This window comes from Corvus moneduloides, chromosome 1 (genome assembly GCF_009650955.1).
Source record: "Corvus moneduloides isolate bCorMon1 chromosome 1, bCorMon1.pri, whole genome shotgun sequence".
In the NCBI taxonomy this organism is placed as follows: domain Eukaryota; kingdom Metazoa; phylum Chordata; class Aves; order Passeriformes; family Corvidae; genus Corvus; species Corvus moneduloides.
In genome coordinates this window covers 8,909,471-8,937,173 of record NC_045476.1, presented here as the reverse complement: position 1 = coordinate 8,937,173, position 27,703 = coordinate 8,909,471, and the positions used below count along the sequence as shown (strand labels likewise).

General features: G+C 43.9%; 1 protein-coding gene across 4 annotated transcripts in view; it reads left to right on the top strand.

Annotated features, from left to right (window-relative positions):
• Nucleotides 1-27,703, top strand: part of PTPRN2 (protein tyrosine phosphatase receptor type N2) — a 659,325-nt gene that overhangs the window by 522,884 nt on the left and 108,738 nt on the right. The window lies entirely within an intron of this gene.

Genomic DNA, 27,703 nt, shown 5'->3' with positions numbered 1-27,703 from the left:
TAGGATAAACTTGACATTTTGGGTAAAGTTATTTCCAATAGCATGTTGTATAAAATGCATCTTGATGCTCATAACAGCTTGGACAAGTCTGCTGCACCTTTGAGAATCAGCACTTTGGGAATCTGCATGCTGATGTGACTTGTGAGAGGAGGGCCCAGCATGTAATGAGATGTTGACTTGCTCTCACTTCAAATCACACATTATTTAAGAAACAAGAGGAAGAGGTTGGGCAAACTGTCGTGGATTCCTCCACTCCCAGTCAGGCTGCCTATACTTTTTCCTGAAATAGGCTTCTCTGTCAAAGTTTGCCTACTTTCAGGATCTGTCAATTTTTCAACAAAACTCCTGATACTTGAGGTACTGGAGTAAATTACCTCTTTGTGACTTAGAGCATTCCTTTAGATACAATGCAGATTTAATTTCTCACCAATATGGTCAGAATAATGGGGACACAATTCATAAGCACTGTTTCTGAAAGTAACTTTCTTCTATGTGTAATAAGTTAAAAAACTCTCAGTAATGACAACTAGTTTATTAACCAAGCCTACATGTGAGAAATTCACCATGCAGGTTATTCACTCAGTGAGTAGGGTTTGCAGATACAGTAGATGAACCTTAAAACAGACCAGGAACTGCCTAAGGAAGCCAAAGAGGATTAAGTCACATATCTTTAAGGAAACACAGAAAATCAGGAGATCAAGATGGGAATTAAAACCTTGAAGCTTATTTTACTTGTAGATTTTTATCCACCGGACAGATTTCAAGAAAAAGAAAACAATAGTTGGAGACATTGTCCATGAACAATGCCTTATCTTCTGACCTGTAGATCACCAAGGACATCGGACAACCAGATTCAATTTCCATGCTTTGAGAAATATACTGACATGTCTGGTCTCCTGGAAGTTCTCGTAACTCACCAGCATGTTCTCAGATGCTTTCTTTCAAGCTGTCCTGTTGAAGTTGTTGCATTGTACATGGCGTAATTAAACGATTGTTGGGCTAGAAGGGGCCAACATCATGAAATCATATATTCATGGGCTGATTTGGGTCAGAAGGTATCTTTAAAATCACCTAGTTCCAACCCTCCTGCCATAGGCAGGCACAGAGGGACACCTTCCACTAGAGCAGGTTGCTCAAAGCCCCATCCAACCTGACCTGTAACACTTCCAGGGATGGGGCATCCACAGCTTCTCTGGGCAACCCATTCCAGTGTCTCACCACCCTCATCATAAATAATTTCTTTCTTATATTGTGTCTAAATCCAAACCTTTTTATTTTAAAACTGCTACCCCCTTTCCTATTGCTAGACCTTTTTTTCATCTTTTTAAAATGCCCCCTTCAAGTAACAAAAGGCCACAGTAAGATCTTCCCAAAGCTTTCTATTCTCCAGGCTGAAAACCCCAACTCTCTCAGCCTATCCTCATAGGAGAGAGACTCCACCCCCCAATCCATATGTGCCCATTGCTAAACAAGTATACATATGGCTAAAACAAGATAAGGTAGAAGGAAACTGCAGCGGTGCCTTTGACAGCCTTTATAGTGGCATCTCCCTGAGTATTTTTGTTATTTCAAAATTCATTTTAGCATGGATGACAATGTAAACCTGTGGATACTAAAAAGCTAGAAGATAGATTTTTCTAGCTTTCTGCAGCCGCCTGTGAAAGCCTCCTTTCTCACACAAACTAGCTGGGAAAATGGTTTGAGGTTTTGTAAACTATTCCACAGGTGCAAGCTGTTTGCGTCTTTGTTTCCCACATTGGGAAAAATATTTTGGAAATGGGTGTTATACTGTTCAGCCAATCACTCTGGGAGGCAGATGGTCAAGCACCCAAAGGTGTTATGCCACCCTTGCAAACAAAGCTATATAAGCTGATTTATATAATTAAATATAGCCATTTTTGGCCATTGAACCCGATCCTGGGCTTGCGTCGTTCTTCGCCGTTCTTGGTGCAACAGTGACATGAACCCTATCCTGGGTGTCACCAAATCCCTTTTAAAAGTTGCAAAGATCCTCCTGGCAGAGTGCAATGAACACACCTGCCATCTGCTTCCTACATCTGTAAGTGATGCTTGTGTTCAAGGGCTAGTACCTGTTACAGCTACTTTGGATTAAACTGCAGAGATGACCTAAAAACTGGTGGTTTAACAAAAGAGACACTTAAAGCAAATGGATAATCAACAAAGCTTTATTTACAGGGTATCGGGCCATTATATTAATGTTTTAAATATATGGCTTTTTGTGTCATTCATCTGTGCCCGAGTGGGAAAAAATCCGTTAACAAGTGTAGCTTCCTAGTGAAAATAATATGAATAAGAAAAAATCTTCTTAGCTTTAAAAGTAAATGTCACTATCTATGTAAAAGTTAGTCTTTTGATACTATTTGTGAGACCAACATCTTATTGAATTACCTTTGTGCTACTTTTCCGCTCTCTAAACCTCACTCTTCAAAGCTTTGTGGCTGCCCATTGCTGTGTGAATAGGCTTATGGATGCTATGAACCCTTAACAAAAAAATCCATTATAATGATACTTTGCTGTTTCAAGGATATTCACTGTATGACAATCCTAATGGTTCTGGTGAAGTAATAGGTATGGAAATGCTGGGTAGAAGATAGCTTCTCCCTACTTGAGCTGCTATATGAAAGGTTCTGGCTCTGGTTATTGATGATCTAACCACCTGCAGCACTTAAACTTGTTTTTTACTTTTGTCCCCAGCAGTAGTCCCATTGCATTCAGTAGGACTGCATACATGATTAATCTGATCAAGGTCTAATTAGTGAAAGAAGTGCAGCCGCTGGTGCTGCAGACAGAAGGCTGTGCCCTGAGCCTGTCTTCCAGACACATTTGTAACCCCCATACCTTTATCCATGCACCCACACAGGCACAAGCTGCATGCAGAATGCTATTCTGAACAAGCATTTAAATCCAGATGTAAAATAGTTTCATGGTTTGCATCCTCTGGAGAACCAGACAAAAACTGGGATTTTGATTCTAGAATATTTCAGTGGCCTAATCAGGACCATTTGGTGAATGCAGAGATCCCTTTCAAGGGGAAAGTAACCAGTGAATATTTATTTGTCCTGCTTTTGAAACGACAAGAACTTCTTCAGTCAGCAGTTAAGGGCTCGGTTCCTCCATGAATCAATTAAAAGGCAAAGTTACTCTGGCCCTGTGTGGAGCCACTGGAGAAAGAACAAGATGTGTCTCCTCAAAACACTTCAGCCCACAGCCAGGGCAGACTCATTATTTTCCATAGCCCAAGTAGCCTACAGAAATTAGTTACCCAATTTAACCAGCCAGGAAAGGTGCCTCAGGTTGGATAATCTCAGTCTTTCAGGTCTTTTGCTGCAGAGCTCCATTGCAAATGCACACTGATGGTAATGATTATCTGCAGTATTTAGCACTGCATGTTTTGCAGAATAAAAATAGCTTTGGGGTCCTTTGTTTTTTGTTAAAACAGCCACAGTCTGATATGCCAAAGATGCTTTTGTCCCATTTCCTAATGTGACAGTGTAGAAAAGGCATTTAAGCTCTGGGGGAATTATTAAATGAATATTTTAAAGGGGGTTGCTTTTTCTGTAAAAACTGTTAGTGTTTAAAAAAAAAAAGTCCACCTATATTTTGATTCTCAAGCTCCAAATTATCATGCAGCTATTAAATAGTTGAGTAGGTAAGCACTGAGAGTAAACTGGAGAACTGGCTAATGGAACAACTGGGAAGTAGGAGAGTTGGCTGATGAAGTCTCATAGCATGAGTGTACCTAACATGGGTAACTGCACCGAGATGACTCCATAAATCATTCTGTTCATGGAAATGCTGGTAAGTCCTCAAAGCATTGTGAGTTTTTGTGGGCACTGAAAAGTCATGCTAAGTGAATATTCATGATTTGGTGTTGACAGTGACTTTCTTTCCAACCTTTGACAAATTTCCCTCATTGAGTCAGGATGAGGAGCATAACACTGTGCTAATTAAGTGCCCAACTAAATGACACAAATTGTGAGTATGTAATAATTAAAAGGAAAAGTTGGTATAATAGTTCAGATAAAAATTTTCAGATTCTGAATATTTGGAAAATATTTATGAATTATAAATGAACAGCTAGAAAATTAATTATTGACTTGTGAATTATTTACTAACCAGAACAGATGTTAAAGTTCTGCATTATTTATTATGATGCATTTATTTCAGTGCTGAGTATAACCTATGAAAATAACAGTGATATTAAAACTGTATTATTTAAACAGGTTGATCAGTTGTAATTATTATCCCTATTTAACAGGGGAGTCAACTAAAAAACACAGGGAGGGAGATTTTCAAAGTGCTCACGTGGCGAGGGTTCCACAAGTCTAATAAAAATTAATGAGAGTTGCACTTCTGAATCCCTCAGGTACTTATGAAAAATCTTTCACTGGGAGGTTAAATTTCATTCCCAGGAGAAGTCAAGAGCTTGAAATAGAGCCTGAGAGTTCTGATCCCAACTTAAATTTGCTACTGATTGTATCCAATGTCTCCTCTGTTTTGGGGCTGGGGTTTTTGTCATGCTACTGGAATGTAAGAGTCATTAGATACCAGGCTTTCCTAGCTAGACCAAGCACTTCATCCCTCTGACCAGCCTGCAGGTAGCAAATTCATTGTTCAGATATTCATATGTTTGGGCTTTGCCAAGCAATTATTATGTCTTTATTGTTTTCTCTTTCTCCCCAAGACTGCATTGAAACAGAAGGTTCTTTCTGTCATTTTTTAATGAAACTAACCATCCCTTAGCAGCCATCTCATTAAACACTAGATTTTTCATCTTATGGGTGAAGTTGACTTTGCATATCCATGACATATTATAAGATCTGAGGAAGATGATGAAATTGCAGTGTTGGCACTGCAATGATACAAGTAACCATTCAGCCATCCTGAAGATCTGTTAGAATCCTCACACACACAACAAACACCCCCCACCAAAAAAAAAATTCATTTTTGTCCCTTACTGTTTCGGTTTTGGTATACTTCACAAAGCCACCTTTGTTTGTTCCTGCTTTATGGCACTTGTTACAGGAATCTATCTCAACGTCTGTCTATCAGCTGTGATATTTAAATTAACTGCATTGTGTCCCTCTTTCGTATTGTTCATCCAGGTTAAAAATACTTGGACATCTTGCTTAATTTAATTTTATTTTTTCTGTGCCTGGTCTTATTTTCAAATTTTTGTTAGTAGTATGCTATCAAAGTCTTGCAGTAAGCTTGGAGATGTGAGCCTACATTCAGTGAGTTCATGTTACTTCTGTTAGCTAGAAATCCATGCAGTCCAGAGGCAGGTCTCTTTTGGTGGTCCCAAAGGGGAGTCACACTTTCTTCAAAAAGGATGTGCCACTTTTGAATACCCACCTATAACTTTTCAGCTTGGGCCACAAAGAAAAATGTAGAAAATGGCTATGGTAGCACAAGAAAACTTGTATATGTTATTTTTTTCTTCTTCTGGTTTGTATTCAGCTGTATAGGGAAACAGATGTTACAATCTTCACAATTTATATGGTAACTTTTGGCTAAAAACTTGAATGCATCTTATAAATTTTAATGAATTGAACTCTACAACAGCCTTGTGAGGGATTGAAGTTCTGCTATGTCCATTTTACAAATAAGAAAAGTGAGGAACTGATAAATGTAATAACTTGAGAAAGATTATACCAAGTGTCATGGGCAGACATGGGAAGAAAACTAGAAACTCAATGCCCACTTATTTACTTCACCTTCCCAAGGTCCAAAAACATATGGAAACCTGTAGAACAAAATGCTTTGCTGTCACTGCTGGCTCTGGAGGGCTTTTTATGCTGCACTGATGAGATCTGGCTTGAATCTGAAGATGGAAATCAGCCTGTCCTCTTCCCATTCATCCTTTCATCTCCACTGTGTGCCTACAAAATACTTTCGTTTGAAAAGGAGAGGATAATGTATGAAATTAATATTTTAATGAGGGGATGAGCGTCTTGAAGGACTCAGAAAGGGCTGGTAAACCCTGTAGTTAAGGAAGGTATTGATTGTCCCCCTCATCTGGAGTAGGTGCACTGATACCAACCCAGCAGTGGATTTATTGGTCCAGCTGTGCAATGGTTTTATGCCAGTGTGATTCTCCTTGTGTAGCCAGGCTGCAAGAGGATGAACAGGGCTCTCCATGAAGGTGCCTTGTCCTGACCCCAGACAGGCATCTTGTTTCTCCTTCTAGTGTCCCAATGAGCTCATGAAATGCACAGTTCCCCTCCTATCTCCCTAAATCCCCCCAGCTAGCAGCTTTAGCCTATACCTACCAATAAAAGCCTATGATACCAATTATGTTAAAATCCTCCAGGCTTTAAAATAAACCTGTTGTTGTTGTTGTGCTGATGATATTATTAGGCACATGTAAGGAAATAAATAAAATGCTTGCATCTTTTATTTTTCTAGAGGTCTCTGTAATCCTCTTTAACTTCAGTTGTTATATCCTGCCTTTTCTTTAAAATCAAATGGAGGCCTATTCTTATTGAAATGAGGTGCATAAATCATTCTGCCAGGACAAGTTGTTCAGATCTGATCATCACAAAAAAATAATAATAATCTGCTGTATAGAAATTAGTGTGAGCACACATTTTCTACTGTGAGGGGCGAAAGTGATCTATAGCAAGAAAAAATTCTCTGCTGGGATCCTTTTTAATAAAGAGAAGCAGCAAGCCACTGGAGAGGTGTTAAAGTCATAGCACATCTTAGTCACAAGGTTTAAGGCTGAACTCCAGCATAAGAGATATTAAGGAATGGTTTGGTGTTCCTCTAAGTAAAATCTTTTGCACCACACATACTTCATAACCATTTAGAGAGTTTTACTGGCAAATAGATTGTTATTAATATTTTAAATTAATGTATAACTAAGAGTCCTTGATTTTTCTCAATGATAAATAATCCAGCAGTTCAGTAGATGATGAATGTCCCTGCTCTGAGAAGCTTGAGAGCTGACACTCTGAGGAAAATGCGTAATGCAGCTGCTGCCCCTGAAACCTGGGGCTGAATTCAGTGCAGGATTTAGGAGCCTACATCCAAAACTGTAGTCCAGCTGCCCTCACTTCTCTCTCCTTCAATGATTGCCTGTCATTGCACACATCTCAGAAGGTCTAACGAAGACATTATGAAGGTCTTGTAGCATTTGTGTTTGATTTCTTCAGTGGTCACATGCAGACAGTGCCTGGTGAGGGCAGCCCAGTGCCTTTGGGAAAGCTTGTCTGTAGCATCCAAGAGCACTCTGAATCTGTGCATTTATAAGAAAATATCAACTTTTTAAACTGCATTTGCAATTATTTGTGTTATCCACATCAGGTCTCTCTGCAAGTGAGCCTGGCCGGCCAGTTTGTCCCGTGATGGCCACACAATGTTTCTGCTCAGAGGTGGTGATGGGCTCCAGCACTCGGGCACAGCCACTTCTCCGTGTGAGAGCTCAGAGATGTGCTAAGGCACGAGCTCTCCCCACCCACCCTTACAGGCTTTTCCAATGCATGAGTCTCAGCATGTGACAAAAAGTCAGATCTGGGTCTGAGCATGGGCTGAGAGCAGCTTTTAGAGGCACAGAGGATGGCTCCAAGGTGATCCTTTGCTCTAAGTGCCTTGATGTGCTGGGAGCAGGATTGGGCTGGAGGCTGCAGGCCCTGCCTTCTGCCCTGCTGCTCAGCGCCGTGTTGATCTCGGGTGTGCAAGTTCCTGGAAGTTGTGACTCCCCTCCCTCCAAGCAGCATCGTGTCTGCTCCTAACAACCTTCTCTCTCTCCTGAAAAAGGGCACAGCTCCAGTACCTAAGGAGCCCTCCCCCAAGGAAACACCTGAGGGAGCGGGAAGGAAGGAAGGAATGCCCCCCAGCTCTGAGCAGCAGGAGAGGAGCTGCAGCACCGCTCTGCAGCCCTGCAATTAGAAGCAACCTGCTGGTGCAGCCACAGCAGCTGATGGACCAATGCTGGCAGTCTAGGTTGCCTCAGCATGCACCTGAGAGATGCAGTAGCTCATCCTGTATTCGCCATTCAGGGAGTTTACCCTTGAAAATTATGATTTGTAATTGTATCTCTAAACCACACACTGTAACTGTGAGATGGTACGGTTGTCTGATTTCTTCTCCCTTAAAAAGCACTTTGGATTTATTCCCTTTCTTAGCCACTGGAAAGCAATTTATAACATTCTTGTTTTGTAGCTCTTGATTACAATGAGGTCCAGCTCTCTGGCCAAATGTAGAGTTTATTTTGTTTAACATCCATTTTGATAAATGTGTTAACAAATTGCATTCAAACCTGTATTTTATTAATACACTCTTGAGAAATTCTCTTCCTTTCCTTAGCACATGTCATTGCTGACACAAAAACAGGACTAAAGCCTAACTTATGGATCTCTTAATCTAGTGTTGTAATAAGGTATAAAGCAACAGAGCCTTCATAGTCTTGGATCCATAGTCTTCTCCTTAAATTCTGTTTTGCACAACACAAAGCAAAAGTCAGGGCTCTGTAGGAAACCCACAGAAGGATAGCAACTTAAAAATAAATAATGACCTTGATGATCTATTAGTTAGGTTTTCTGCTCATTATCCTTCAGCCAGATGAATTGCCTTTTAAAATCTAAAGTGGTATGAAGAGGTTGTTTCAAAGGTATAAGTGGTGAAACAGAATGGGAACTGCCAAGAGAAATTAGAAACTGGTCTGATATTCTATTAGAAGGTGTCTGATGGGGCAAAGAGTCAAGAGTTTGTTCCTAGGCATCTCCCCTCTACTGCTCCATCAGCTGAAGTAACCTGGGCTTCGGACTAAATGTTTTGGCAGAACCAAAGTCCTACCAAGGAAACTGGGTAATATGCTGTATTTTAGCCCAGATCTGCATTTATTGCAAGTAACCAAGTGCAGTGGGGAAATTTCTTGCAAAAGAACCCAATTATAACAAGGAGTCCTATTGAAAAAAGTGCCAGATGAAATGGCTGGGATGAGAAGTCATTTGCAGCCTTACCCCACCTCTTGTTTCCATGTGAATGAATACTCAAACTCATGAAAAGTATGCAGGATTCATAGGTATGGATTCATGGATAAGACAGGAGAACTTAGGTCTTTTTCCTGAGAGATTTCCCATTTTGAGGGACCATTTAAAGTGAAAAGGGGGATCTCTAAAGAAGTTTGATGTTTTAATGTACTCATGTCATATTCCTATCCCAAAAGAGTGGCCTTTCCATAGAGGCTAGGAGGAATCAATACACAGCCACTCTTCTGCCTCTCTGATGCAAGGGAATCCTCGAGGACCTGCCTACGCCAGCCCTGTAGTTGGTTGAAAACTGCAGTGTCACAAAGCAACTGGAGTGGGCCAAGATCCAACACTCATTCATGGATGAGATAAACTGATGCAGAAAGATACCATTTTTCTTTGTCGTCCATACGATAGTCATGTTTCCAAACCCTGCAATTTCAAAATTGTGTAATTGTATGATGGTAATCATGGCTGTTACACTGTGTTATGTCTAGGGGGAAAAAAGAGGAGGAAATTTGTTCTGTATGAAACTACCAGAGTGAGGTATGCAGCGGACACATAAATTTGTGTCTACATTAATTTACCCACTCGACTGCGTCTTAAATTTCATATCTGTTCTATCATCATCTTAATTAAGCCCTAAGTAATTTAAAGCATTGAGGTGGACTACTGTTTTATTTCTAGCTGTGGTGCATGGAAGTGTGATTCATACAAGTGTGAATAAAAATAGATGAGGACAGACCTTCCCCAGTGTAAACTGTTACAGCTCCAGAGACTTGTCTCTCAGAGAGGAGACAGGAGAGGTGGCATAGAGATTTTCGTCATGATTTTAGGGCAAGGTGTGTTACTCATATGTGGCAAAGCTACAGGACCACGCAGAAGGAGCTTCAGGGCTGAAGCTCAGGCCTTTGAGTTAGTCCCATTTTGTATCTTTTCTTATCTAAAGGCAGATGAATGATGAGGTAAACACAGAGAAAGTCTCACAATAGAGAAATGAAATACATCCCTCTGAAGAAACAAGGTGAGGAGAGCTACTGAAGAAACCAGCACCTCCCTTTGGCAAATTTCTCACTTTGTATAAAAATAGCCTATGCTCAGGTGTGTGGTCAGTGGGGAGCTCTCTGCCAGGGCAGCTTCAGCATGTTAATCACCTACCTTTGATATCCAGATACAAAGTACAGCTCTCATAGAATGTTATGGCACTGAGTCTATAAACCAAAAATTGTGTTTTGCTGATCCAGACAATGTTGAACAACTGCGTTTTGAAACAAACATCTATTGCTATGTGAAACTCCTTCTGTGGCACTGAATAGAAGCATAATTACCAAAGATTTCAAATCAACTTCCAGCTGAAAACTTGCCACAATATGCTTGTGTTTCATAACTAAACCTTTCCCTTCAGTCCATGCTGGCAGTGGCATGTTTCTGCCTCTTACTAATGCCTAATGAGCAAAGCCTGTTATCAGTGTGGCTAGGCTACAATTTGGGGTAAAATTCAGAATATGACCTGAGTATTCAGAATATTCATGAGACTGGTGCTGGTGAAAAATCTTATCTATGTATATAAATGATATCTAAATATTTCCAAAACCTGTTCTTTCATTTTAGAAATAGGAATAAATTAAATCAGAAGCAAGATACCAAGGATACCTCAGTTATAGCTGTACTATGCACTGCCCTTCCTGGTTTTAGGATGAAAATACTACATTTATCTTTCTGAGTGGCAGGAAATTTATAATCAAAATCTTTAAGTTAATTTAAACCATGGGATCACTTCCAGAATATGTTTCTCTGATGGTGTATTCTACATACATCTATCCTGATAAAATACTGCTCCTCACCTTCACATAATCTCAGTTAATTCCTTGGGTTTATTCTCTTTTTCCATATCATAGAGTTGAAGTGGGAACACAAAACCCAATTCTGATAGCAGAAAACCTAAAACTATATTTTAACTATCAGAGAATGATGATTATATAAACAAGTGGGTAGTGGCAAGTTCCACCTGAGCATGAGGAAGGGCTTTACTGTGAGGGTGACTGAGCACTGGCAGAGGTTGCCCAGAGAGGTTGTAGAGGCTCCTTCTGTGGAGATGTTCAAAAGCTGTCTGAACATAATCCTGAGCAATATGCTCTAGCATAACCTGCCTGAGCAGAAGGCTGGACTAAATGACCTCTATTGGTCCCTTCCAACCTTCCCCATGTTGTGATTCTGTGTAAAAAAAACCAACAAAAAACACTCATAAAACAATGTATTTGAAAATTCTCTTTAATATGGAAAATGTTTGCAGCATTTTTGACAAAGCTAAGTGCTCAGCAGAAGCTAAATATTGAAAGAAAGAAAAATAATTTTGTTTGGTGCTTTTTTTTTAACTGGGTTTTTTGTTTTCCTTATAGCTGCTCTCTGATGGTTTTTTTTTCTCTCTTTTAGTAAGGGAGGGGAAAATGGAGAAAGAGGTAGGAAAAAAAGGATGAAATAGGGCTAAGCAAAAATAGGAGGACTTTTACTACTAAAAATTCAGACGCAAATTTCTAAGACTCCCTGCATTAAGAAAATGAAAGAAATGAAACATTTTTATAAGAGCCTGAAGAACAAAAAAATAGTTCAATTTTGTTGTTTTTCCTCATTTTCAGGTTGGCTCTGCTGCAAAGAAAATGAGAAAGCTGTCATTATTATCATTAATCTGGTCCCATTCAGCCATGCTGTTTATCTACAGCAGACCCAGTAATGCAAAGGGAAGGCACAATGCCTTTATATTATTATCTCCTCTAAATATGCAAGAATTTATGAATAAACTATTAATCAGCTTTCTTTGTGACCAGCTCTGAATTTTCTTTAAATTTACATTATTATTACTTGTGAAGCACCTTCCACTTTGACTACAGCTTATTTTCTTCTACTTCCATATGATCAAAGTGTCTAATGCAGAAGGACCTTCTTCTGCTCTGCCAAAATATGTCAGAGTTTGCCAGCTATGCCTTGGAAGGAGGATGGAGCAGCATCATATGTGAGATTAATGTTATGCTGCAGATTGGTACAAAGAAATGAAAATTAAATTATAAAGCCCAGTACCATGGCCTGGGTTACGTTAAATTAGGACATTTCTCAATTTAAAATTTTCTTACTTTAAGGTGCAACATTAAAATTCTCTTTGTATGTGGAGAATGTCTGCACTGTGTCTCATTTCAGACAATTTTCTTCCCATTCATCTTGTCTACTACCATGTAAATATGTTTTCAAAGTTCTTCTTCCTTTCCAAGTAGCTTTTGCTGGCATTTCTTACATTCTGTGTATTTTGTCACTCTTCATTTTTGTTCTCTCCTTCCACAATCAGGTGTTTGAACAAGAGGTGACAGTGTTCAAGTTTTCTCTGGGGATGTAAGGTAGAACAAGATAAAATCAAAAGTTGGATCATGTCATGATATACATTTACTGAGACAAAAACATCTCTATCCTAAAAGAGTGTATGTTTGTAGATTTATTTTTAAACTAATGATTCACTGGATGTGTTGCAATTTTTAATGGGGCATGAGTAATGCCTGGGAGTCTATTTAAATGTGGGGGAAATCTTGACATTTTTGAAGGGAATTCTCTGGTGTTGTTTCTATGGTAACTTTTCTAAGGGGATGATACTTTTTAATTTGATTTTTAATTGTGATCAACAGTAGAGTAACTAAAATATTGAACATAAAAGAAAAGAAATCATATTTGTTATGAGCCCTTTCAGACCAAGAGGAGACCAAGGTAGCAGTTGCACCTCACTTAAGCACCCAACTTTCTGTGGTCCATGGACTTGACTTGGGGTTTTGGAGGCAAGGGGGCACGGTGAGAGGCACAAGCATATTTTGGGGAACATAGATAGTGGGGTTACAGCCGAGTAGTCCCCAGTAGTGCCCATTCAAATGTTTGGTTTAGTGAAGGCAGGATAATCAATCTCAAAGCTTTACTTAGCTAAAGAAACAAAACTATTAAGACCAGTCAATTAGAGTTAATGACATAGGAACATGAAGGCCTTAAAGAATATTTTCATGCATCCTTTCCTCAAAAGCATCTTCTCAATTCCCTCGAAGAGCTGAACAGCAGAATGTTTTTATTAATCACAGTTACAACTCTTAAAACTTCCTGTACATGTATGTTTTGAAACAGTGAAATACTTTCAGGCACAGTTTCCTTTTACCTGTGAAGTCAGACCCTAGTGTGCTTTTTTCCTACAAGCAGGGCTAGGTGGTTGGAAAAGGTGCAAGCTTTGATCGTGGCACACATTTCCTGGCCTCTGAGGTGCCTCTGGGAGAGTTACACTTTCATGCACCAAACAATTGATCCACGCACCAAGCCTGTATTCCCTGAGTATATTTAAAATCTATCCTGAGATCCCCATGGTACCTCAGGGACCTCTGAGGCCAGGACCAGAAGGGGGCTGGAAGGACTTCCAGCGGCAAATTTGCCATAAGTACTGTTCCCCATTAATTTCCTTGAATTCACAAGGAAACGTAACACATAAAACTTAGAAGCAGCTCTGTTGGAGACTGTCTAAGTCACTGTGGAAAACTAAACCCTATACATTGTTTTGGGTGTAAACCCCTAAATTTTCCTGAGCTCCATGTCTGAAAGGGCTGCATCATATGTATAACTGACAATTTATACATTGATATGGAATTAAGTGAAATATTTAAGATTTATTGAAAAAAATTTTGTACAAAGTTATCATACACAGAGTGATTAAAAGGAGGGAAGAGGTGAGGTCTTTCCTTCAGAAGACTGAGCAGATCACCAAAAAAAGTGAGAAACAGAACATCTTCTCAGAAGCTCTGGCTTTCCCCCTGCAATTAGCTTTTCATGAGAGGCTTGTCAGTGCACGTCTTATCAAGCTCTGACATGACCCCTCCACTCTTTGCCCTTCTGAAACTCTGACAAAGTTAGGGGAATACAGTGATGGAACTCTTGGTGTCACTTGTAAGACCACTTCTGAGGATGAAAGCTTCTGCTCATATAAATCATCACCATCATTCTTCTTCTTCCATTTAAAAGAATGAGACTTCATGATAATCACTTCAAGCACCAAGTGTCTGAGTCCAGGTAAAGCTCAGGGACCATACCTACATCTACTGGGGATTGACATACCTGTGTCAGTGACTCTAAAGTCTTACTGGTTTAACTGGAATTCTAAATCTGAATTCTGTTTTGAAATCAGTTGAAAAAATCTGCTGGGAAGGTGTGTGCATGCCACACTAAGTGGAAAACATAGAATAGGTGCTTTTTTAACAACCTTTCTGATTTTGTATGTAATCTGATGATACATATTTAAAGCACATATTTTTAAAATGACTGTGTGACACATTCATGCTAGCACACTATCATTAGCATGATATCACACATGATTATTTATCTAGATTTTATAGCTTGTGTTTGCTTAAACTGATGCAGTCACCTTTTTCTCTGTAGCCAGAAAAGGCAATATTTTTCAATGTTCTCAAATGCTTGTATGACTCAGAGAAGAAAGGGACTTTCTGAAAGTTACCTAGTCTCTATCCTCCTTCCTATAAGTGTCAGGATCTTCCTTCTCTTTTTGGTAAGTGTTCATATTTTCAGGATTCTAGTTATATTACAAATGCCACAGACATAGTGCCCACTTGCTTTACTGGCTAAGGGCCTGCTTCCAATGAAGAAGGGACATTTTGTCATTTCTTCAGTAGGAGGAGAAAAAGAGGAAAACCCTGGTAAATTGCTTTCTAAAATAGGGAAGTGGGGTGTGAGTGGAGGTGGTGTCTTTATTAGATACAGTGAAAGTACATTTAGGATTTTACTGGATGTCTTCCATCTTTGCCAAGTTATCCATTGAAGCCCAGCTCCAGGACCAGTATTCCTGGTAATATTCCTAACGCTGCTCAGGCTTCCACTGCTTCTGTGTGTCACAACATAAAAGCAAGGCTCTTATCAGGGACACTAAAGCAATGGTAGCAGCAACTGGAAATCTAAAATAAAGTGGAGTACTACCAGTACATGAACTTCAGTTGGCCAGACAGTGCTCTGCAATTCTGACTTTCCACAAAACTTTGTGTATGAGTTTAAATGCTGTATCCATCCGTCTTCATCGAAGGCATTGCTGAGTATTCCACAGAGATGGTCATTCTCTGCAGTCAGAAATGGAAGATTGGTGCCAAAAGAAACTCACTGGGCCTGTATGAAGCACACAAGAACTTTGTAAACCATCTGCTTCAGAACTTTAAACTATTTATAAAAGCATTTTATTAATTTAAATTTATAATGCAAACAATTTAAAGCTAATAAAAATGTTCTAACAACAGATTGAGGTAAGATGGAAGTGAATTTCGATCAATATAATGAAGGACAACTTTCTAACATAATCTGTGTTTGTCCTGAGGCTACCAGTATTAGGAGATAAGGTAGAAAGAACAATACCTGTGTCAAAGGCAGAAAAAACACATCTTGATTTCAGATCTCCTTCAGATTTGCAGTACTAGCTACTATTCTGAAAATACTTTTTCATAGTTAAACTGTACTAGTTTGTTTTCATCTCAGGAAAGAAGAAACAAACACCCTTTCCAAAATAGCACTTTAACAAACTAATCTGCTGATGTTACAGTAGAGAAAACTGGTACCTCACAGTTCTCTGAATTCCTGGCACATACAGTACAGATGCATAAAAGGAGTCCAGCATTTCAGTGATAGCCACATTTTGTTACAACAGGATCACAGTGTAAAATCATGCAATTCTCATCATGTTTTGCCATTAAACATGTTTTAAGTTGGCATTTTTATAGAAGCTTCTTAACCAGGCTTTCATAATAATAGTATTTAGTCTCATGTTAAAAGTTAGATTAATATTTTATCTCTATTCTATGGATATAAACCTAATCACAATGGAATTAAAGTTTCAGTAGTGCAATTTTATTATTTTTTGTGGAATACCAATTTACATAAAGCCTCACTCTGAAAACATTTGCTACTGTGTTCCAGGTGCTATTCAGATTGGTTCTGTTGATTTATATTTGATTTCCTAGAATGGAGGGGGCAGAATTGGGCCCTAGAAAGACACTCAAAACATTCTGTGTGAAGGACATGTTTCAAAACACCTGCTGTGACTCCTAAGGTATTTTGAAACTTCGTCTTCAATATTTAGTTTTCCTTCAGCTGATGCTGCTGCTCAAATATTTGAAGGATAGAATTATTACTGAATTAGGTAGAATGACACTTTTTCTTTTTTGACATAGCTACTAACAAGACTCTTCTGTCTTGTCCTGTGCTTTATCTCAAGAAATGGGTGCACCTGCAAATCTAGAACATGTCAGCTTTAATTAAATTGAATATTAAAAATGCAATTCATCCACTGGTCTTGTAATATTTTGTCTGTGGATCAGTAAGCATCACAGGCAAGTGGATCAGAGAGATCTAATAGCTTTGGGTTTTTCTAAGTTACCTGGGAAAATGTAATAAAGTAAAATCTTCATTTGTTTAAAAATGTCTATAAATGCATCCAGTTTTATCTCACTGATTACCTTTATAAGCAATACATTATCAAAATGCCACTTTTACAGGGCTACATCAGTCTCCTGGAAGACTGAACTGACCTTTTCAGACTATTGGACCTCATTTCACTAATGGGAACCCCCAAACATTTCTGCATCTCTTTCCTATTTAAAAATAAACAGTGAAGAGGGCCAATGTGAACAGAGGAAAATTTGCATCCGAGTTTGTTTTGATGAAGCATAGAACTATTTTATTTATTGAAACTGTATTAATGTAATTAAAATAAATGGAAAATGTGCTCTTTACTTAATTAATATTTTAAGCTGTCTCTGAAGAATAGTATGCAGCTTGAATTTAGTTATCATTTTTAAACTGCAAGACAGATTAATTAGATTCAAATCTTAGCCAGAAAGAAATAATTTTCTTAATAAAGCTAAGAGCTCTAGAATTTACTTGGAAGTAGAATGTGTCTGTTGTTGATCGTCACAGATGAGCATGAGAAGATAAGACATAAAAACTCAATGGAGTCTAGTGGTTAAAATCCTGCTAACTCTACTTTTAAATTATGGTCCTAGGCATTGGTTTTATTTATAAGAAAGGTGTGGTGTTTTCAAGACATGGGAGTTCTGCCTCTTTCTTAATACTTGTATTCCTAAAGTAATTTAAATGCATGTGGTATAGGAAGTTAATATTTGAAAAAGATGTTTTGTTCATAGGAGTGAAGGAAATTCAACTTTGATTTTAAGATCCACATGAACAGAAAATCTGTGGAAAATCCTCTACGACATATTTGGATCTGTATTTAGTGAGCAAGGCTCCAAAGGATAACTGATAAACAAAACAAGAAATGAGATTAAATGGTGTTTTAGCTTTATCATACATGCTTTAAAAGAATGAAAATCTATTTCATGCTGTGCATTGTACGTGCATTTGCCGAAAGAAGTGGCTACACTTAGAAGTGCAGACAGATCTGTAGTCAGAAATCAAGTCAAAATGGTCAGTGTGGTTTTCAGTGCCCAGTTATGAAGAAGAGATTTTTAGGGAGTCCTGACAAACATTGGTGGTTCTCAGGCAAGAGTTTTGTTCTGTGCAAAATGGAAATATGTTTCAGCATCATTCTCACTGAAATTGCAAGATTTAGAATATTTTGAGTTTAGGCATAGTTCAAATACAGCTCTTGAATTTGGATGAATGTTAATGTGAATCTTCAAAATACCGGTATTTTTAGATGCGCTAAACCCAAAGAAACTGTCTCAAAGTCATTTAGACTTTCAATGTCAACTTTTTTCTGAGAAAAATACATGAAACTTTCTACAAAATTTTTAATGAAGTGCTGCTGATGTCAGGGGTTTTTTGTTTTCCCAAATTTAAATTAATTAAATCGTATGAGAAAATTTATCAGTAAGTCAATTCACAATTATGTGAGAAGCAGTTCTATAGATACTTTAAAAACTGATTTTGAATTCAAAATTAGTAAACAATTGAAAATTATTTCTTCTGTCTCTAAACACCTTCTACATTTTTAATGAATAACGCGTTAAACAATCTATGTTTAAATAATTTCTCCCTGTGACATAACCCTCACAAGTATTTGCCATTGCTTCAAAGGTCATATTTAGAATGTGATAAAAGTAATGAAAATTAGGTAAACATGAAAATTATTTTAAATTTCACCACAAATTTCTCAAAATCTCACTGTTAAAAAAAATATGTGTTTTAACTAGTATTTTGCTGTCTCTTGACACTTGGCCAGTCAAATTCATGTTCAACCCATTCAGAACTGACAGTTCTGAAAAGATGCAATATTTCCCCAAGAAATGTTAATGAATATATTTTTAAATACGAAATACAAACTACAAAGCTAATGGAAGTATTTATCAGTTTCAGACAGTTCATTAGAAGGATCAATATGCAAACACACGTGTCCTTTTAATGAAATCTCCTGGAGGGTTCATTTATCTTTCAACTTAAACAATGCAGGTTAGTGAGCAAATTATGTATGCTCTGGCTCTTCTGGGGGCAGGAGAATATCAGACGGAGGGGGTCCTCTCAGGCTGACAGACTGACAAAGCAGTACGTTTAGACCATGCACTACAAACGTGGCTGAGGAAATGTTTAGAGAAGCCAAAGTTGTGTTAATCTGTGAGAACATTAAGCATTTTCATGAGCAGAAGCCAGGTGAGGAGTTCCTCTCCTGCCCGGAAACCTTCTTGTCAGAAACGGTGGTGATGTAAAGAGCATCTTCCTCACCCTGGAATGGGTGGGTGAGCTGAGTGTGGGTGAGATGTTAGTGGGGGTGAGCCCACGGCACAACCGCTCTGCACTTTCTGGACACGGCAGAACGGCCCTGTACAGGGGATGGTGATGACATTTCGGTGCTGTCCTACAAGTTTAAGTGAAGTGTCGCTCTGGGGCGGGGCGGGGATGCTCTGGGACCTCATGCGGCCCTTGCCCTTCCTTGGCTCCCCGCACAGGTGCATATGCCTTACCCAGGTGCCGGCTGCTGAGGGGCGCTGGAAGGATGAACGCTGTCGTGGGGGGGAAGTGGGGAAAGGAATTGCTCCACGGCGCTGCTCCGGTGTCCCCGGGACGGCCGCGGGGAGCCAGGGCCGCCCGCTCCAGCCAGGAAGGCAAAGCCCGCCGGGGCCGGGCAGGCGGCAGTGGCCGAGCCCCCGACGGCTGCCGGGATAGCAGGGGTGTGGGGAGAGGGCGGCCTGGCCTGTCCATCCCATCCCATCCCATCCCATCCCATCCCATCCCATCCCATCCCATCCCATCCCGCACACTGCTTCCTCCGCACCGTCTCACCGCCGGGGCCGCTCCGCGGCTGGGGAAGGGGTGGGCGGGGCTGGGGGTCGCACTCCGAGGGGAGGTGTGTGCAGCTGCCCCGGCTCAGGACAGATCTGCCCGGGAGCAGCCGCCGGCGCTGCCGCCGCTCGGGCCGGGGCAGGCCGGGGCACAGCGGCCGCGGCGGCGTGGGGGCGGGACGGCTTGGGAGGAGAAGGGGAAGGGAAAGGGGAAAGGCAAGAGGAAGGAGAAAGGGAAAGGACTGCCCGCCTCCACGGACAGGGGAGAGCCAGCTCTGCCCTGCCTGCCATCCCCAGACGCAGTGACAACGGGAAACAATGGGGACAGGGAAGCGGGAGGGCTCTTCATCGGCGAGGGAAGGGGGATCGAAGGGCCCTGCCACCCGCGGCCGGCAGCCCCCCTGCCGTTCCCCGCCCGCTCTTGTCCCGCTCTCTCAGCCGGGGCACTTCGTGGGCAGATGCTGTGGGGGTGCCCAGCAGCGTGTTTGTCGGCGGCATGTGGGAATTTGAGGGAGGTGGGGAAGGCTGCGGAGTCCGTTTCGTTGTAAGGGTCGGTGCTGCCCCGGGCACCTGCGCGGGAGCGTGGCTTTGACTGGGAGTTACGGGTGTGCGGCGCCGGGCACCGCACGGCCCCGCTCGCCCGCACCGGCTCTGAGCAGTGCCTGCCGCGATTTATCGAACTGGACTTCGTCACTGTCCCGGGGCTGGTCGGAGCACACTCCTCCTTCCTAATTTCGTGTGTCATTTGGAGAACGAGGACGAGAGGAGAGAAAGTTTGGGTCTCCTTTGCTTGGCAATGTGTGGATTTTTTTTTAAGGTGGAAAGTCTTTTCAGGAAGAAGCATTGTGAGCTCCTTTGCCATATTGTGATGCAAATGATTTATAGCTTTTCCTTGCTGTCCTTGTTTGATTTTATTTTTGGCTTTCCGTCATTGTTCTACCCTCCAATTCCATCTTGCAAGAGAGACACAAAAAAAAAAAAAAAAAAAAAAAAAAGGAAAATAAAAAAAAGATGGGGGAGGGTGCGCGTAAAAAAAATCAACCAAAAGAAAAAAAAAAGGAAAAAATCCACAGAAACCCGCACATCCACAACAGAAACCCCAAACAGCTTTTCCAAATGAGTGACACAGCCCGTGTCCATTCATCGCCGCACTCCGGCGAAGGGTTTCTGCACAGCCCAGACCTCCTTAGCCAATTGCTGCCAGCAACATGTGGAGGGGAGGCATCGCTATAGCAACCGGTGGATGGGCCATGTGCGGCAGCCGGCAGGGGCTGCGAGCGGCCCGATATAAGGAGGGCAGCGCCGGGGCGCGCCGGCATCCTCCGCCCGCGCCCCGCGGGGACCACCGGGCCGCCCGGGGCCGCCGCCTGCCCCCACCGCACCGCGCCGGGAGGCGGCTGCGGACTGCGAGGGGCGACTGTGCTGGCCGCCGCCTTTGTCTGCGCTGAGGAGGGGCGGGGGGGGAGAGGGGGAAGTTTTGGCACCGGAGGAGGATTGCTGGAGCCCGCCGAGGTGCGCCGAGCCCTCGCAGAGAGGGGTCCGTCCCGGTACGGCGGCAGCAGGTACATGCGGCGGTGGACGGGGTGGGGGGAGCTCCCGCGTCTCTCGAGGCGGCCCGGCCGGGACTCGGGAGAGCCTTGTGCGCGGCGTGGGGTGCGGGGGCGGCCGGGATGAGGGCAGCCGCTGCCGCCGTCCGCCGCCGGTCGGGGCCGGGCCGGGTCTCCGCGGAACAGCGCGGACGGACGGAGGGATCGCTTCGCCTCCGCGCGGCCGCCAAAGCCCCGGGGATGCCCCTGGTGCGAGGCCGTCGGGCAGGCGCGGGGCGGAGGGGGCAGCGGGCCCGGCGGGGCGAGGACGTGTTCCCGGCTCGGGGCCCGAGGACGGGACCCCGCGGCGGGTGCGGGCGTGCGGCCGCGGAGCCCCATCCCCGGGCGGGGACGGCCGCGGGGCCCGGCCCGGCTCCCTGCGAGACGGGGCGGCTGCTCCACCGACGGATCCGCCAGCACTTGCCAGCATTACCGAGAGCCGGCTCGCTTGCTGGCACTCGGCTGTAAGGGCGCCTTATCTAATCCCTGAATTATGTGCCTTCAGCATCAGCATTAGATCAGCGCTGGCGCTGCGGCTCGTGTTTCTCTTGCTAGCTGAAGATACTTGATTAAGCTCGGCTATCGCTGACCGTCCCCTTGGCTCAGGCTCTGACACTCTGTGACTTAGACCTGCTGAGTCCCTCTCTTTCACGGTTTTACTCTGGCTAGCAAAGCCTGGGACTGCAGAGGAAACCTGCTTCCTGGTGCACCCACTCTGCTGTTTTGCCCTAACTGCCCCCGAGTCCTTAGAGACGGGAATCGAAGTTTCTTCACCGTGGTTTCTTCACCGTCTCCGCGCCCTCCTTTTCTTGCTGCCACCTCAGAGGTGCACTGTGTGGCTTCGGACAGAATGGGCCACGCTCCTCCGTCTCCGACTCACCTACCTCTTCCACAGGCATGGATGTGGCTGTCCGGTTTCCTGAGTTGTGTGTTATCCCTACAGTGTCTCAGTGATGCTGTAGGCTTTTGTGCTTTACTCTTTATCTGATTGCCGACTTCAAAATATACCCAGATCCTCAGGAAAATCTTGAAGCTCATTGAATTTCCTCTTTCACAACCTTATTCTTTCCATGTCACAAACTTCTTTGGGGTGCTTGGATGTTCTGGCATTTCAGCATCATCTTGTAGTGGGATTCAGAATAATAGCTCTAATTTCTTGTAACTCTAACCAGAAACTTCACTTCTGTTTGCCTTTAGGAAGCCAGAAGAAAATATCTGCCATTGATCAAGGGATCTTTGAACTCAGTGAATTCTTGATTGTATTCAGTCATTGTTCATGGTATTAATCCTACTAAAAGGTATAGAGATGATCCAGAGTGCTTTGTGGTGTTGAAGGTTGTGGAAAGATCATTGTACTCCTACAGATGAATAGATCTGTGGCTCTTGCAGTGACCTTTCTCAGTGATTTGAATAAGCTGCAGTTCCCAGAAATCCATCTGCCTTTTGTGTTTGTCGATTTGTCTAATCTTTCCAACCCCTAAAAGAAGCAAAAAGTACCTTCCCATCCGATTTCATCCTCTCGAGTAAAAGCGTTAAATTGACCTCGTTTCAGGTGATGAACTGACATTTTGCTGAAAGTGATCCTGGCATCAGGCGAGCTTTCTGGGGAGAGAAGGAGCGGGTGTGAGCAGGGAGTCAGAAGGTAGTGGCCCCAGAAATCTCTTAGTAACTCTAAAGATTGTACCTTAAAACACCAACAAGTAGTCTGGACCAAACAGCTTCGGAGTGCAGTGCTGAACACAAGGAGTGTTACATGCACAAAAGGTGAACATCCCCAGGCCCTGCTGCCCCAGCCTAACCTGGCTGGGAGCACAGTAGGGGAGGAGACGCAGCAACCAAAACTGAGGGAGATGCTGCTTTCCCTTCCTTCTGTTTTGTTTTCTTACTTTATGAAAGGTAGAAAATCTTCTCTGTAGCTTTCCTGGGACAGATTGCGGTAGCCAGGCTTCTCCTGACGTAAAGTGTTTCTCTGGTTTTCTAGTAACCTATCAAAACTTAACCAGCAGAGTGTATCAACCTATGTCTCAGATAACCTCTGAGAGAGGGAAATTACTAGATGTGAATTTAAGTTTAGATTTATATAAATGAGCAGATATACACTGATGTGTGTATATATATATGAACACATACACACACACACATTATACATATATCTATGTATAGATACGTACACAGATCCCACACATCCCTTTCCTCATGCTTTCTATATAAGGAAATAATACGCATATCCTTTATGTTTTCTTTTAATGTCAGTGGCTGCAACTGTTAACACAGGATATTCCTTAGAAAACAAACAAACAATGAACCAAAACTTATTTTAGTGAAGTTTATTTTTAAGACTAATGGTTTTCTTGTAGAATTCTTTTTTTCTGCCTAGGTACTTTTTTCCCTCCTTGAATGGCATATTTGCAAGTACAATTTCATCTGCACAGAGGAACAATAGCTTTCAGTTGCACAAAGGATTTCTCCCACCCTGAATCCAAACCACAATGCCTCTTGCTCTGATAATAGCTTCTGAAAAGATTTTGTAATGCACAGAATTAATACATGATTATTTCCGCCTCACTTCTCTCATTTATTAGATTCTATAGTGAATTCCAAATTAAAAATAGCACCTCTTGAGTTTCTTAACATTCTAATATTTTGAAACAAATCATGTTCTGAAGTTCCTCTTTTTGCCCATATTTACTAAGAAATCTTATTTTTTTATTATTGTTGAGAAACAAAACTGTTATATAAATGTAAAAATCGAAGCATGCAAAAATTGCAAAAAATTATAATGTTGAGTTGTTTAAAAATGAATTGTAGTGATTTTTCCATTGCTAACTGGAAGAGTGGTCAGGTGCAGTAACTGGCAAATTGGGTTTTAAATCTTTTTAAATTTATGAAGCAAAACAAACCCTCAACTTCAGTTAGAGTTTTGCAAGGACCAGAATCATGCCCTGTGTCCTAAAGTAAATAATGAAGTGTAATTCTGCTGGGGCATCTGGATGGTGAGCTTCCACATCACTGCATGGGGAGCTCCTCTGCTCTTACAAAGACTTTCTGCCACACTTCCAGCATAGGTGTGAGAACTTATTTACATGAAAGCGTACATTAAATATTTACTGACATTTGCCTGGAATTCGTTTGAAATGTCGACTGTTCTGCTGCATCATGGGATGACACCGCGGAACGGGATGCTGCTCTTTGATTAGAACAGTGATTTGTGACTCCAGTGTTACGGCTGCTCTAGTTAATGAGTCACTTTTGGGTGTATATCAAATGTGTTCTGTCGAGGGACTGGGAAAGCCTACATGAGATCAGACCCTAAGTATTTTTTTCTTTCCTCTTAAAAATCCACAGACCCTCATAGAAACAGTGTACTTCAAGTAAACACTGTGTGTGTGTTAGGTGCACTGTTGTTCTCTGCCTTCTAGCATTTAAGCTAGGTCAGGCTGTTTCAAAGCAAGTAAAGACTGGATGAACACCTCCAAAGCCTCCTCATTCAGATTCACTTTCTAAGCCATTCATTTAGAAATTAGTTGTTTTTCCTTCATTGGGACCCTGTGATACTCCACACTTTTCGAAGGAGAAAATCATTCAGAGGAATGTCAATATATTCTGTTATATGAAGTTTAAAAAATGCATAGTTACACGTAGCTGAGTTTAATATTTAATTGCGTGTAATTTATGTGGTCTATTTATTTGTTAAGCCTTGGGTGGGGAGGTAATTTGTTTTTCTTGTTATGCAACAGCTATTGTTCCCCTTCCACCCCAGGCACACGCACCATGGCACACGCACCATGGCAGCCCCAACCAGCACAGGGAGAGGTGTTCTGCTTTAAAAGACATCCGACTGTAAATGTCAAATTCATAAATATTTAAACACTTTTCTTTCAATTTCAAGTCAAGGCTGACAGGACGCCTCTAATTAACCCTGGACTCCGTTTCAGGCTGGGGCCTTATTGCAGGGAAGAATCAGGGGGTTAGGCGAGGTGGGGAAATCTGTGCTCCTGGCTAGAGGCAGCGGGGGCGGCTGGGGGGAGAGGTGGGAGGAGGGAGGGAGCTGGTAACTAATAGTTCAGATTAATTTTTACTCGTTTCATAATGTGATGTTTGGTCAGGCATCGAGCAGGATGAAAGGGCAGCGGGTTTCTCCAACTGCCTTGGGGACAGTGGGGGCTGTGTCCTGATGGGACGTACCTGGGGGGACCGGGCCCGGCTACCCTCTGCGGTTCCTGGTGTCCCCAGCCGGGGCCCGGGGACGCCGCCGATGCGCGGCCCAGAGCTGGAGCCGGAGCCGGAGCCGGAGCCGGAGCCGGAGCCGGGCCGTGGGACTTTGTCATCGGCCGCACCCGGCGGTTCCTGCGGGACGGCGAACGGGGCATCTGCCGCTGGTCCCGCGGAGTTCCCCGGGGCCGGCCTGGGGGCTGGCCGAGGTGGCCCGAAGCACCAGCCCCCCGCAGGCAGGGAGGGGAGAGGGGAGTCTTCCGGGCCCCGACGGCAGTGGCTCTGGAGCTGCTCCCCGTGAGGTGGGAGGGAGGAAAGGAGTGGGAGAAGGGTCGGCGGCTCTGCCCCTCTCCCTTCCCTTTCGGCTGTTCCGACGTGGTGGGCGCCGCCGGGCAGCGGGGAGAGGCCGTGCTCCTTGGCCCTTCGCCCCTGCCCTCCCGCCGTGGGGCCTCCATCTCCTCCCAGGGCACGGGGCGTCGGAGCAGGCGTGGGCGCCGCTCCCCCTGGACGTGCGGGGGCTGTGCAAGCCCTCGCCTACCCGAAGCCTGTCACAAGGGACACGGCTACGCTGACTCCCCCAGGGCAGACGCTTACCGAGGTGTAAGCAATGCCGAACGCCCCGCGGAAGGTTTCTAACTCTTCCCCGTGTTTCAGGCTACCGAGTGCAGCTGTACGCTGAGAGTATGTAGGGGGGGCTCGTCGAGCAATTCTTTTGTCAAGGGCAGCCAACTCCGGGGACGGCAGCCCCAGCTTTGCGGGAAAAACTGCCTGGCAAAGTCGGAAACAACATCTAAAATCGCTCTAACTCCAGTGGGAGAAAGAGCCCTGCCACCCTTTTTCTTCTGCATGTTTACTCGGAGCTTTTGACAGCACTTTGCTCCCATCATTGTCATCGTTTCTCTCGCATAGCCCTTTTCCCGGGTGCTTGGTGCGGCTCCGTCACACAGCATCCGGAGAAAGAAAATCGTTTAAAACCGTGGTAGAGAAAGCAGAGAAGTAAGGCTTAGGACCAGTACCCGAAACTGCCCGCCAGCCTCCTTCCTCCCGTCGGTGCCCCTGCGCCCACCCGGGGGCCGAGGCGGCCCGAGCCTCCCCATGAGCGGGGCCGGCCCGCGGGGGAGTCCGGGGGGGCTTGTCCCTGCCTGACTGATGGGGGGCCAAACACCGCGGCGAGAAGGATTAACGTCCCGGGGCGCAGCGCTCGGGGAGGGGGCGCCGGCACTTCGGCGGGAGCCGCCTATTGAGATGCAGATTGCGACCCCTGGCCCCGAGGGGACGGGGCCTTTCAGGGAGATGCTAATGGCAGAGCGCAGCAGCCCTTTACCCCCCCGGGACCGAGGCGGCGGGAGCAGCGAGACCGCGGCGGCTGCCGTCGGTGCTGCCCCTCCCGGTGTCCCCCGCCCGGTGCGGGCCGAGGGCGCGCTCCCCCCGGGGCAGCCGGGGCAGTGCCCGGCTGGGGCCGCGGGGGCGGTGGCGAGGAGGCGGCCCCGGAGCCCCCCGCGGCCGGGGCGGGGTGGGGGTGCAGCCCCCTCCTCCTGGTGGCTGTTGGGATTTGGAGGAGGGGCCGGCTGCCGTGCAGGGGAGGAGAGGCGGCGGGCGCGGCGGTGGCTGCGCGGACGCGGGCGGCACATGGCCGGTGGCCGCGGCCAGCCCTGTGCCCGCCCCCCGCCGCCCCGCCGGGGCGCACGGACCGGCAATCCTCCTCCGCGCGGCGCATCCAGGCAAGAAAATCCGGGAGTCTGACTGAACCTGCATTTCCATTAACTCAGATTCAGCCCCGGCTAATCCGCAGCACTGAAGGCAAGGAGGCTAATTAATGACAAGCTTTTACAGTCAAGAACAGCGATAATTGCTTTGGTGGCCTTTATGATTACAAGATAAAAATGGACCGGGCCTGACATAAGAGCCACTGTGTACACTGCAAGACAGGAGGAAATTAAGAGCTGGCTAGCTGAATACGGAGCAGAAAATTACTAATAGAGGAGAGATAATGAATAGGCCGGCTAGGCATTCATGGGGAAAAATCCATTTTGTTACCACGAGAAATTAGGTGGTGGAAAGGAGTTTGCTAATTGTTCTCATCTTGTAGCAACCAGGACTGAGGCAGGGGCGTGCTTTTCAATTCATTTCCCTGGTAATTGTGAAAGGGGGAATGCAGGCCAAATGAGTCTTGCTGCAATTTGCGCGCCTGGTCTTTTCATTTTCATGTTGCGTTTTTAATTGTTGCTAATATAGCTTATAATGAAGCTAATGAGGGGAAATTATTGTACAACTTTTTAGCACATGGAGACAAGTGAAATGCACTAGAAGGATTCTGTCCTATTGCTGCAAAAATAATAGTAATCTGGAGGAGTTTGGAACTATCGGGGTTTTTTTAAGCCGCTTGCCTCTACAAAAGACAAAAGGAAGGATCGCCACCTACTTTTTTTTTTTTCTTTCCCTGTGTTTTATTTTTCACTAAGAAAAAAAAAAACAGTACCGGATTTTCCCTTGCTGCGCCCCTCGCAGCCCTTGGCCCTCGATGCGGTGCGAGGGGGGCTCGGAGCCGCGGGGCGCTCCGCGGTGCTCGCGCTCGTCCAGCGCGTCCGCCTCCGCCTCTCGGTAGTTAAGT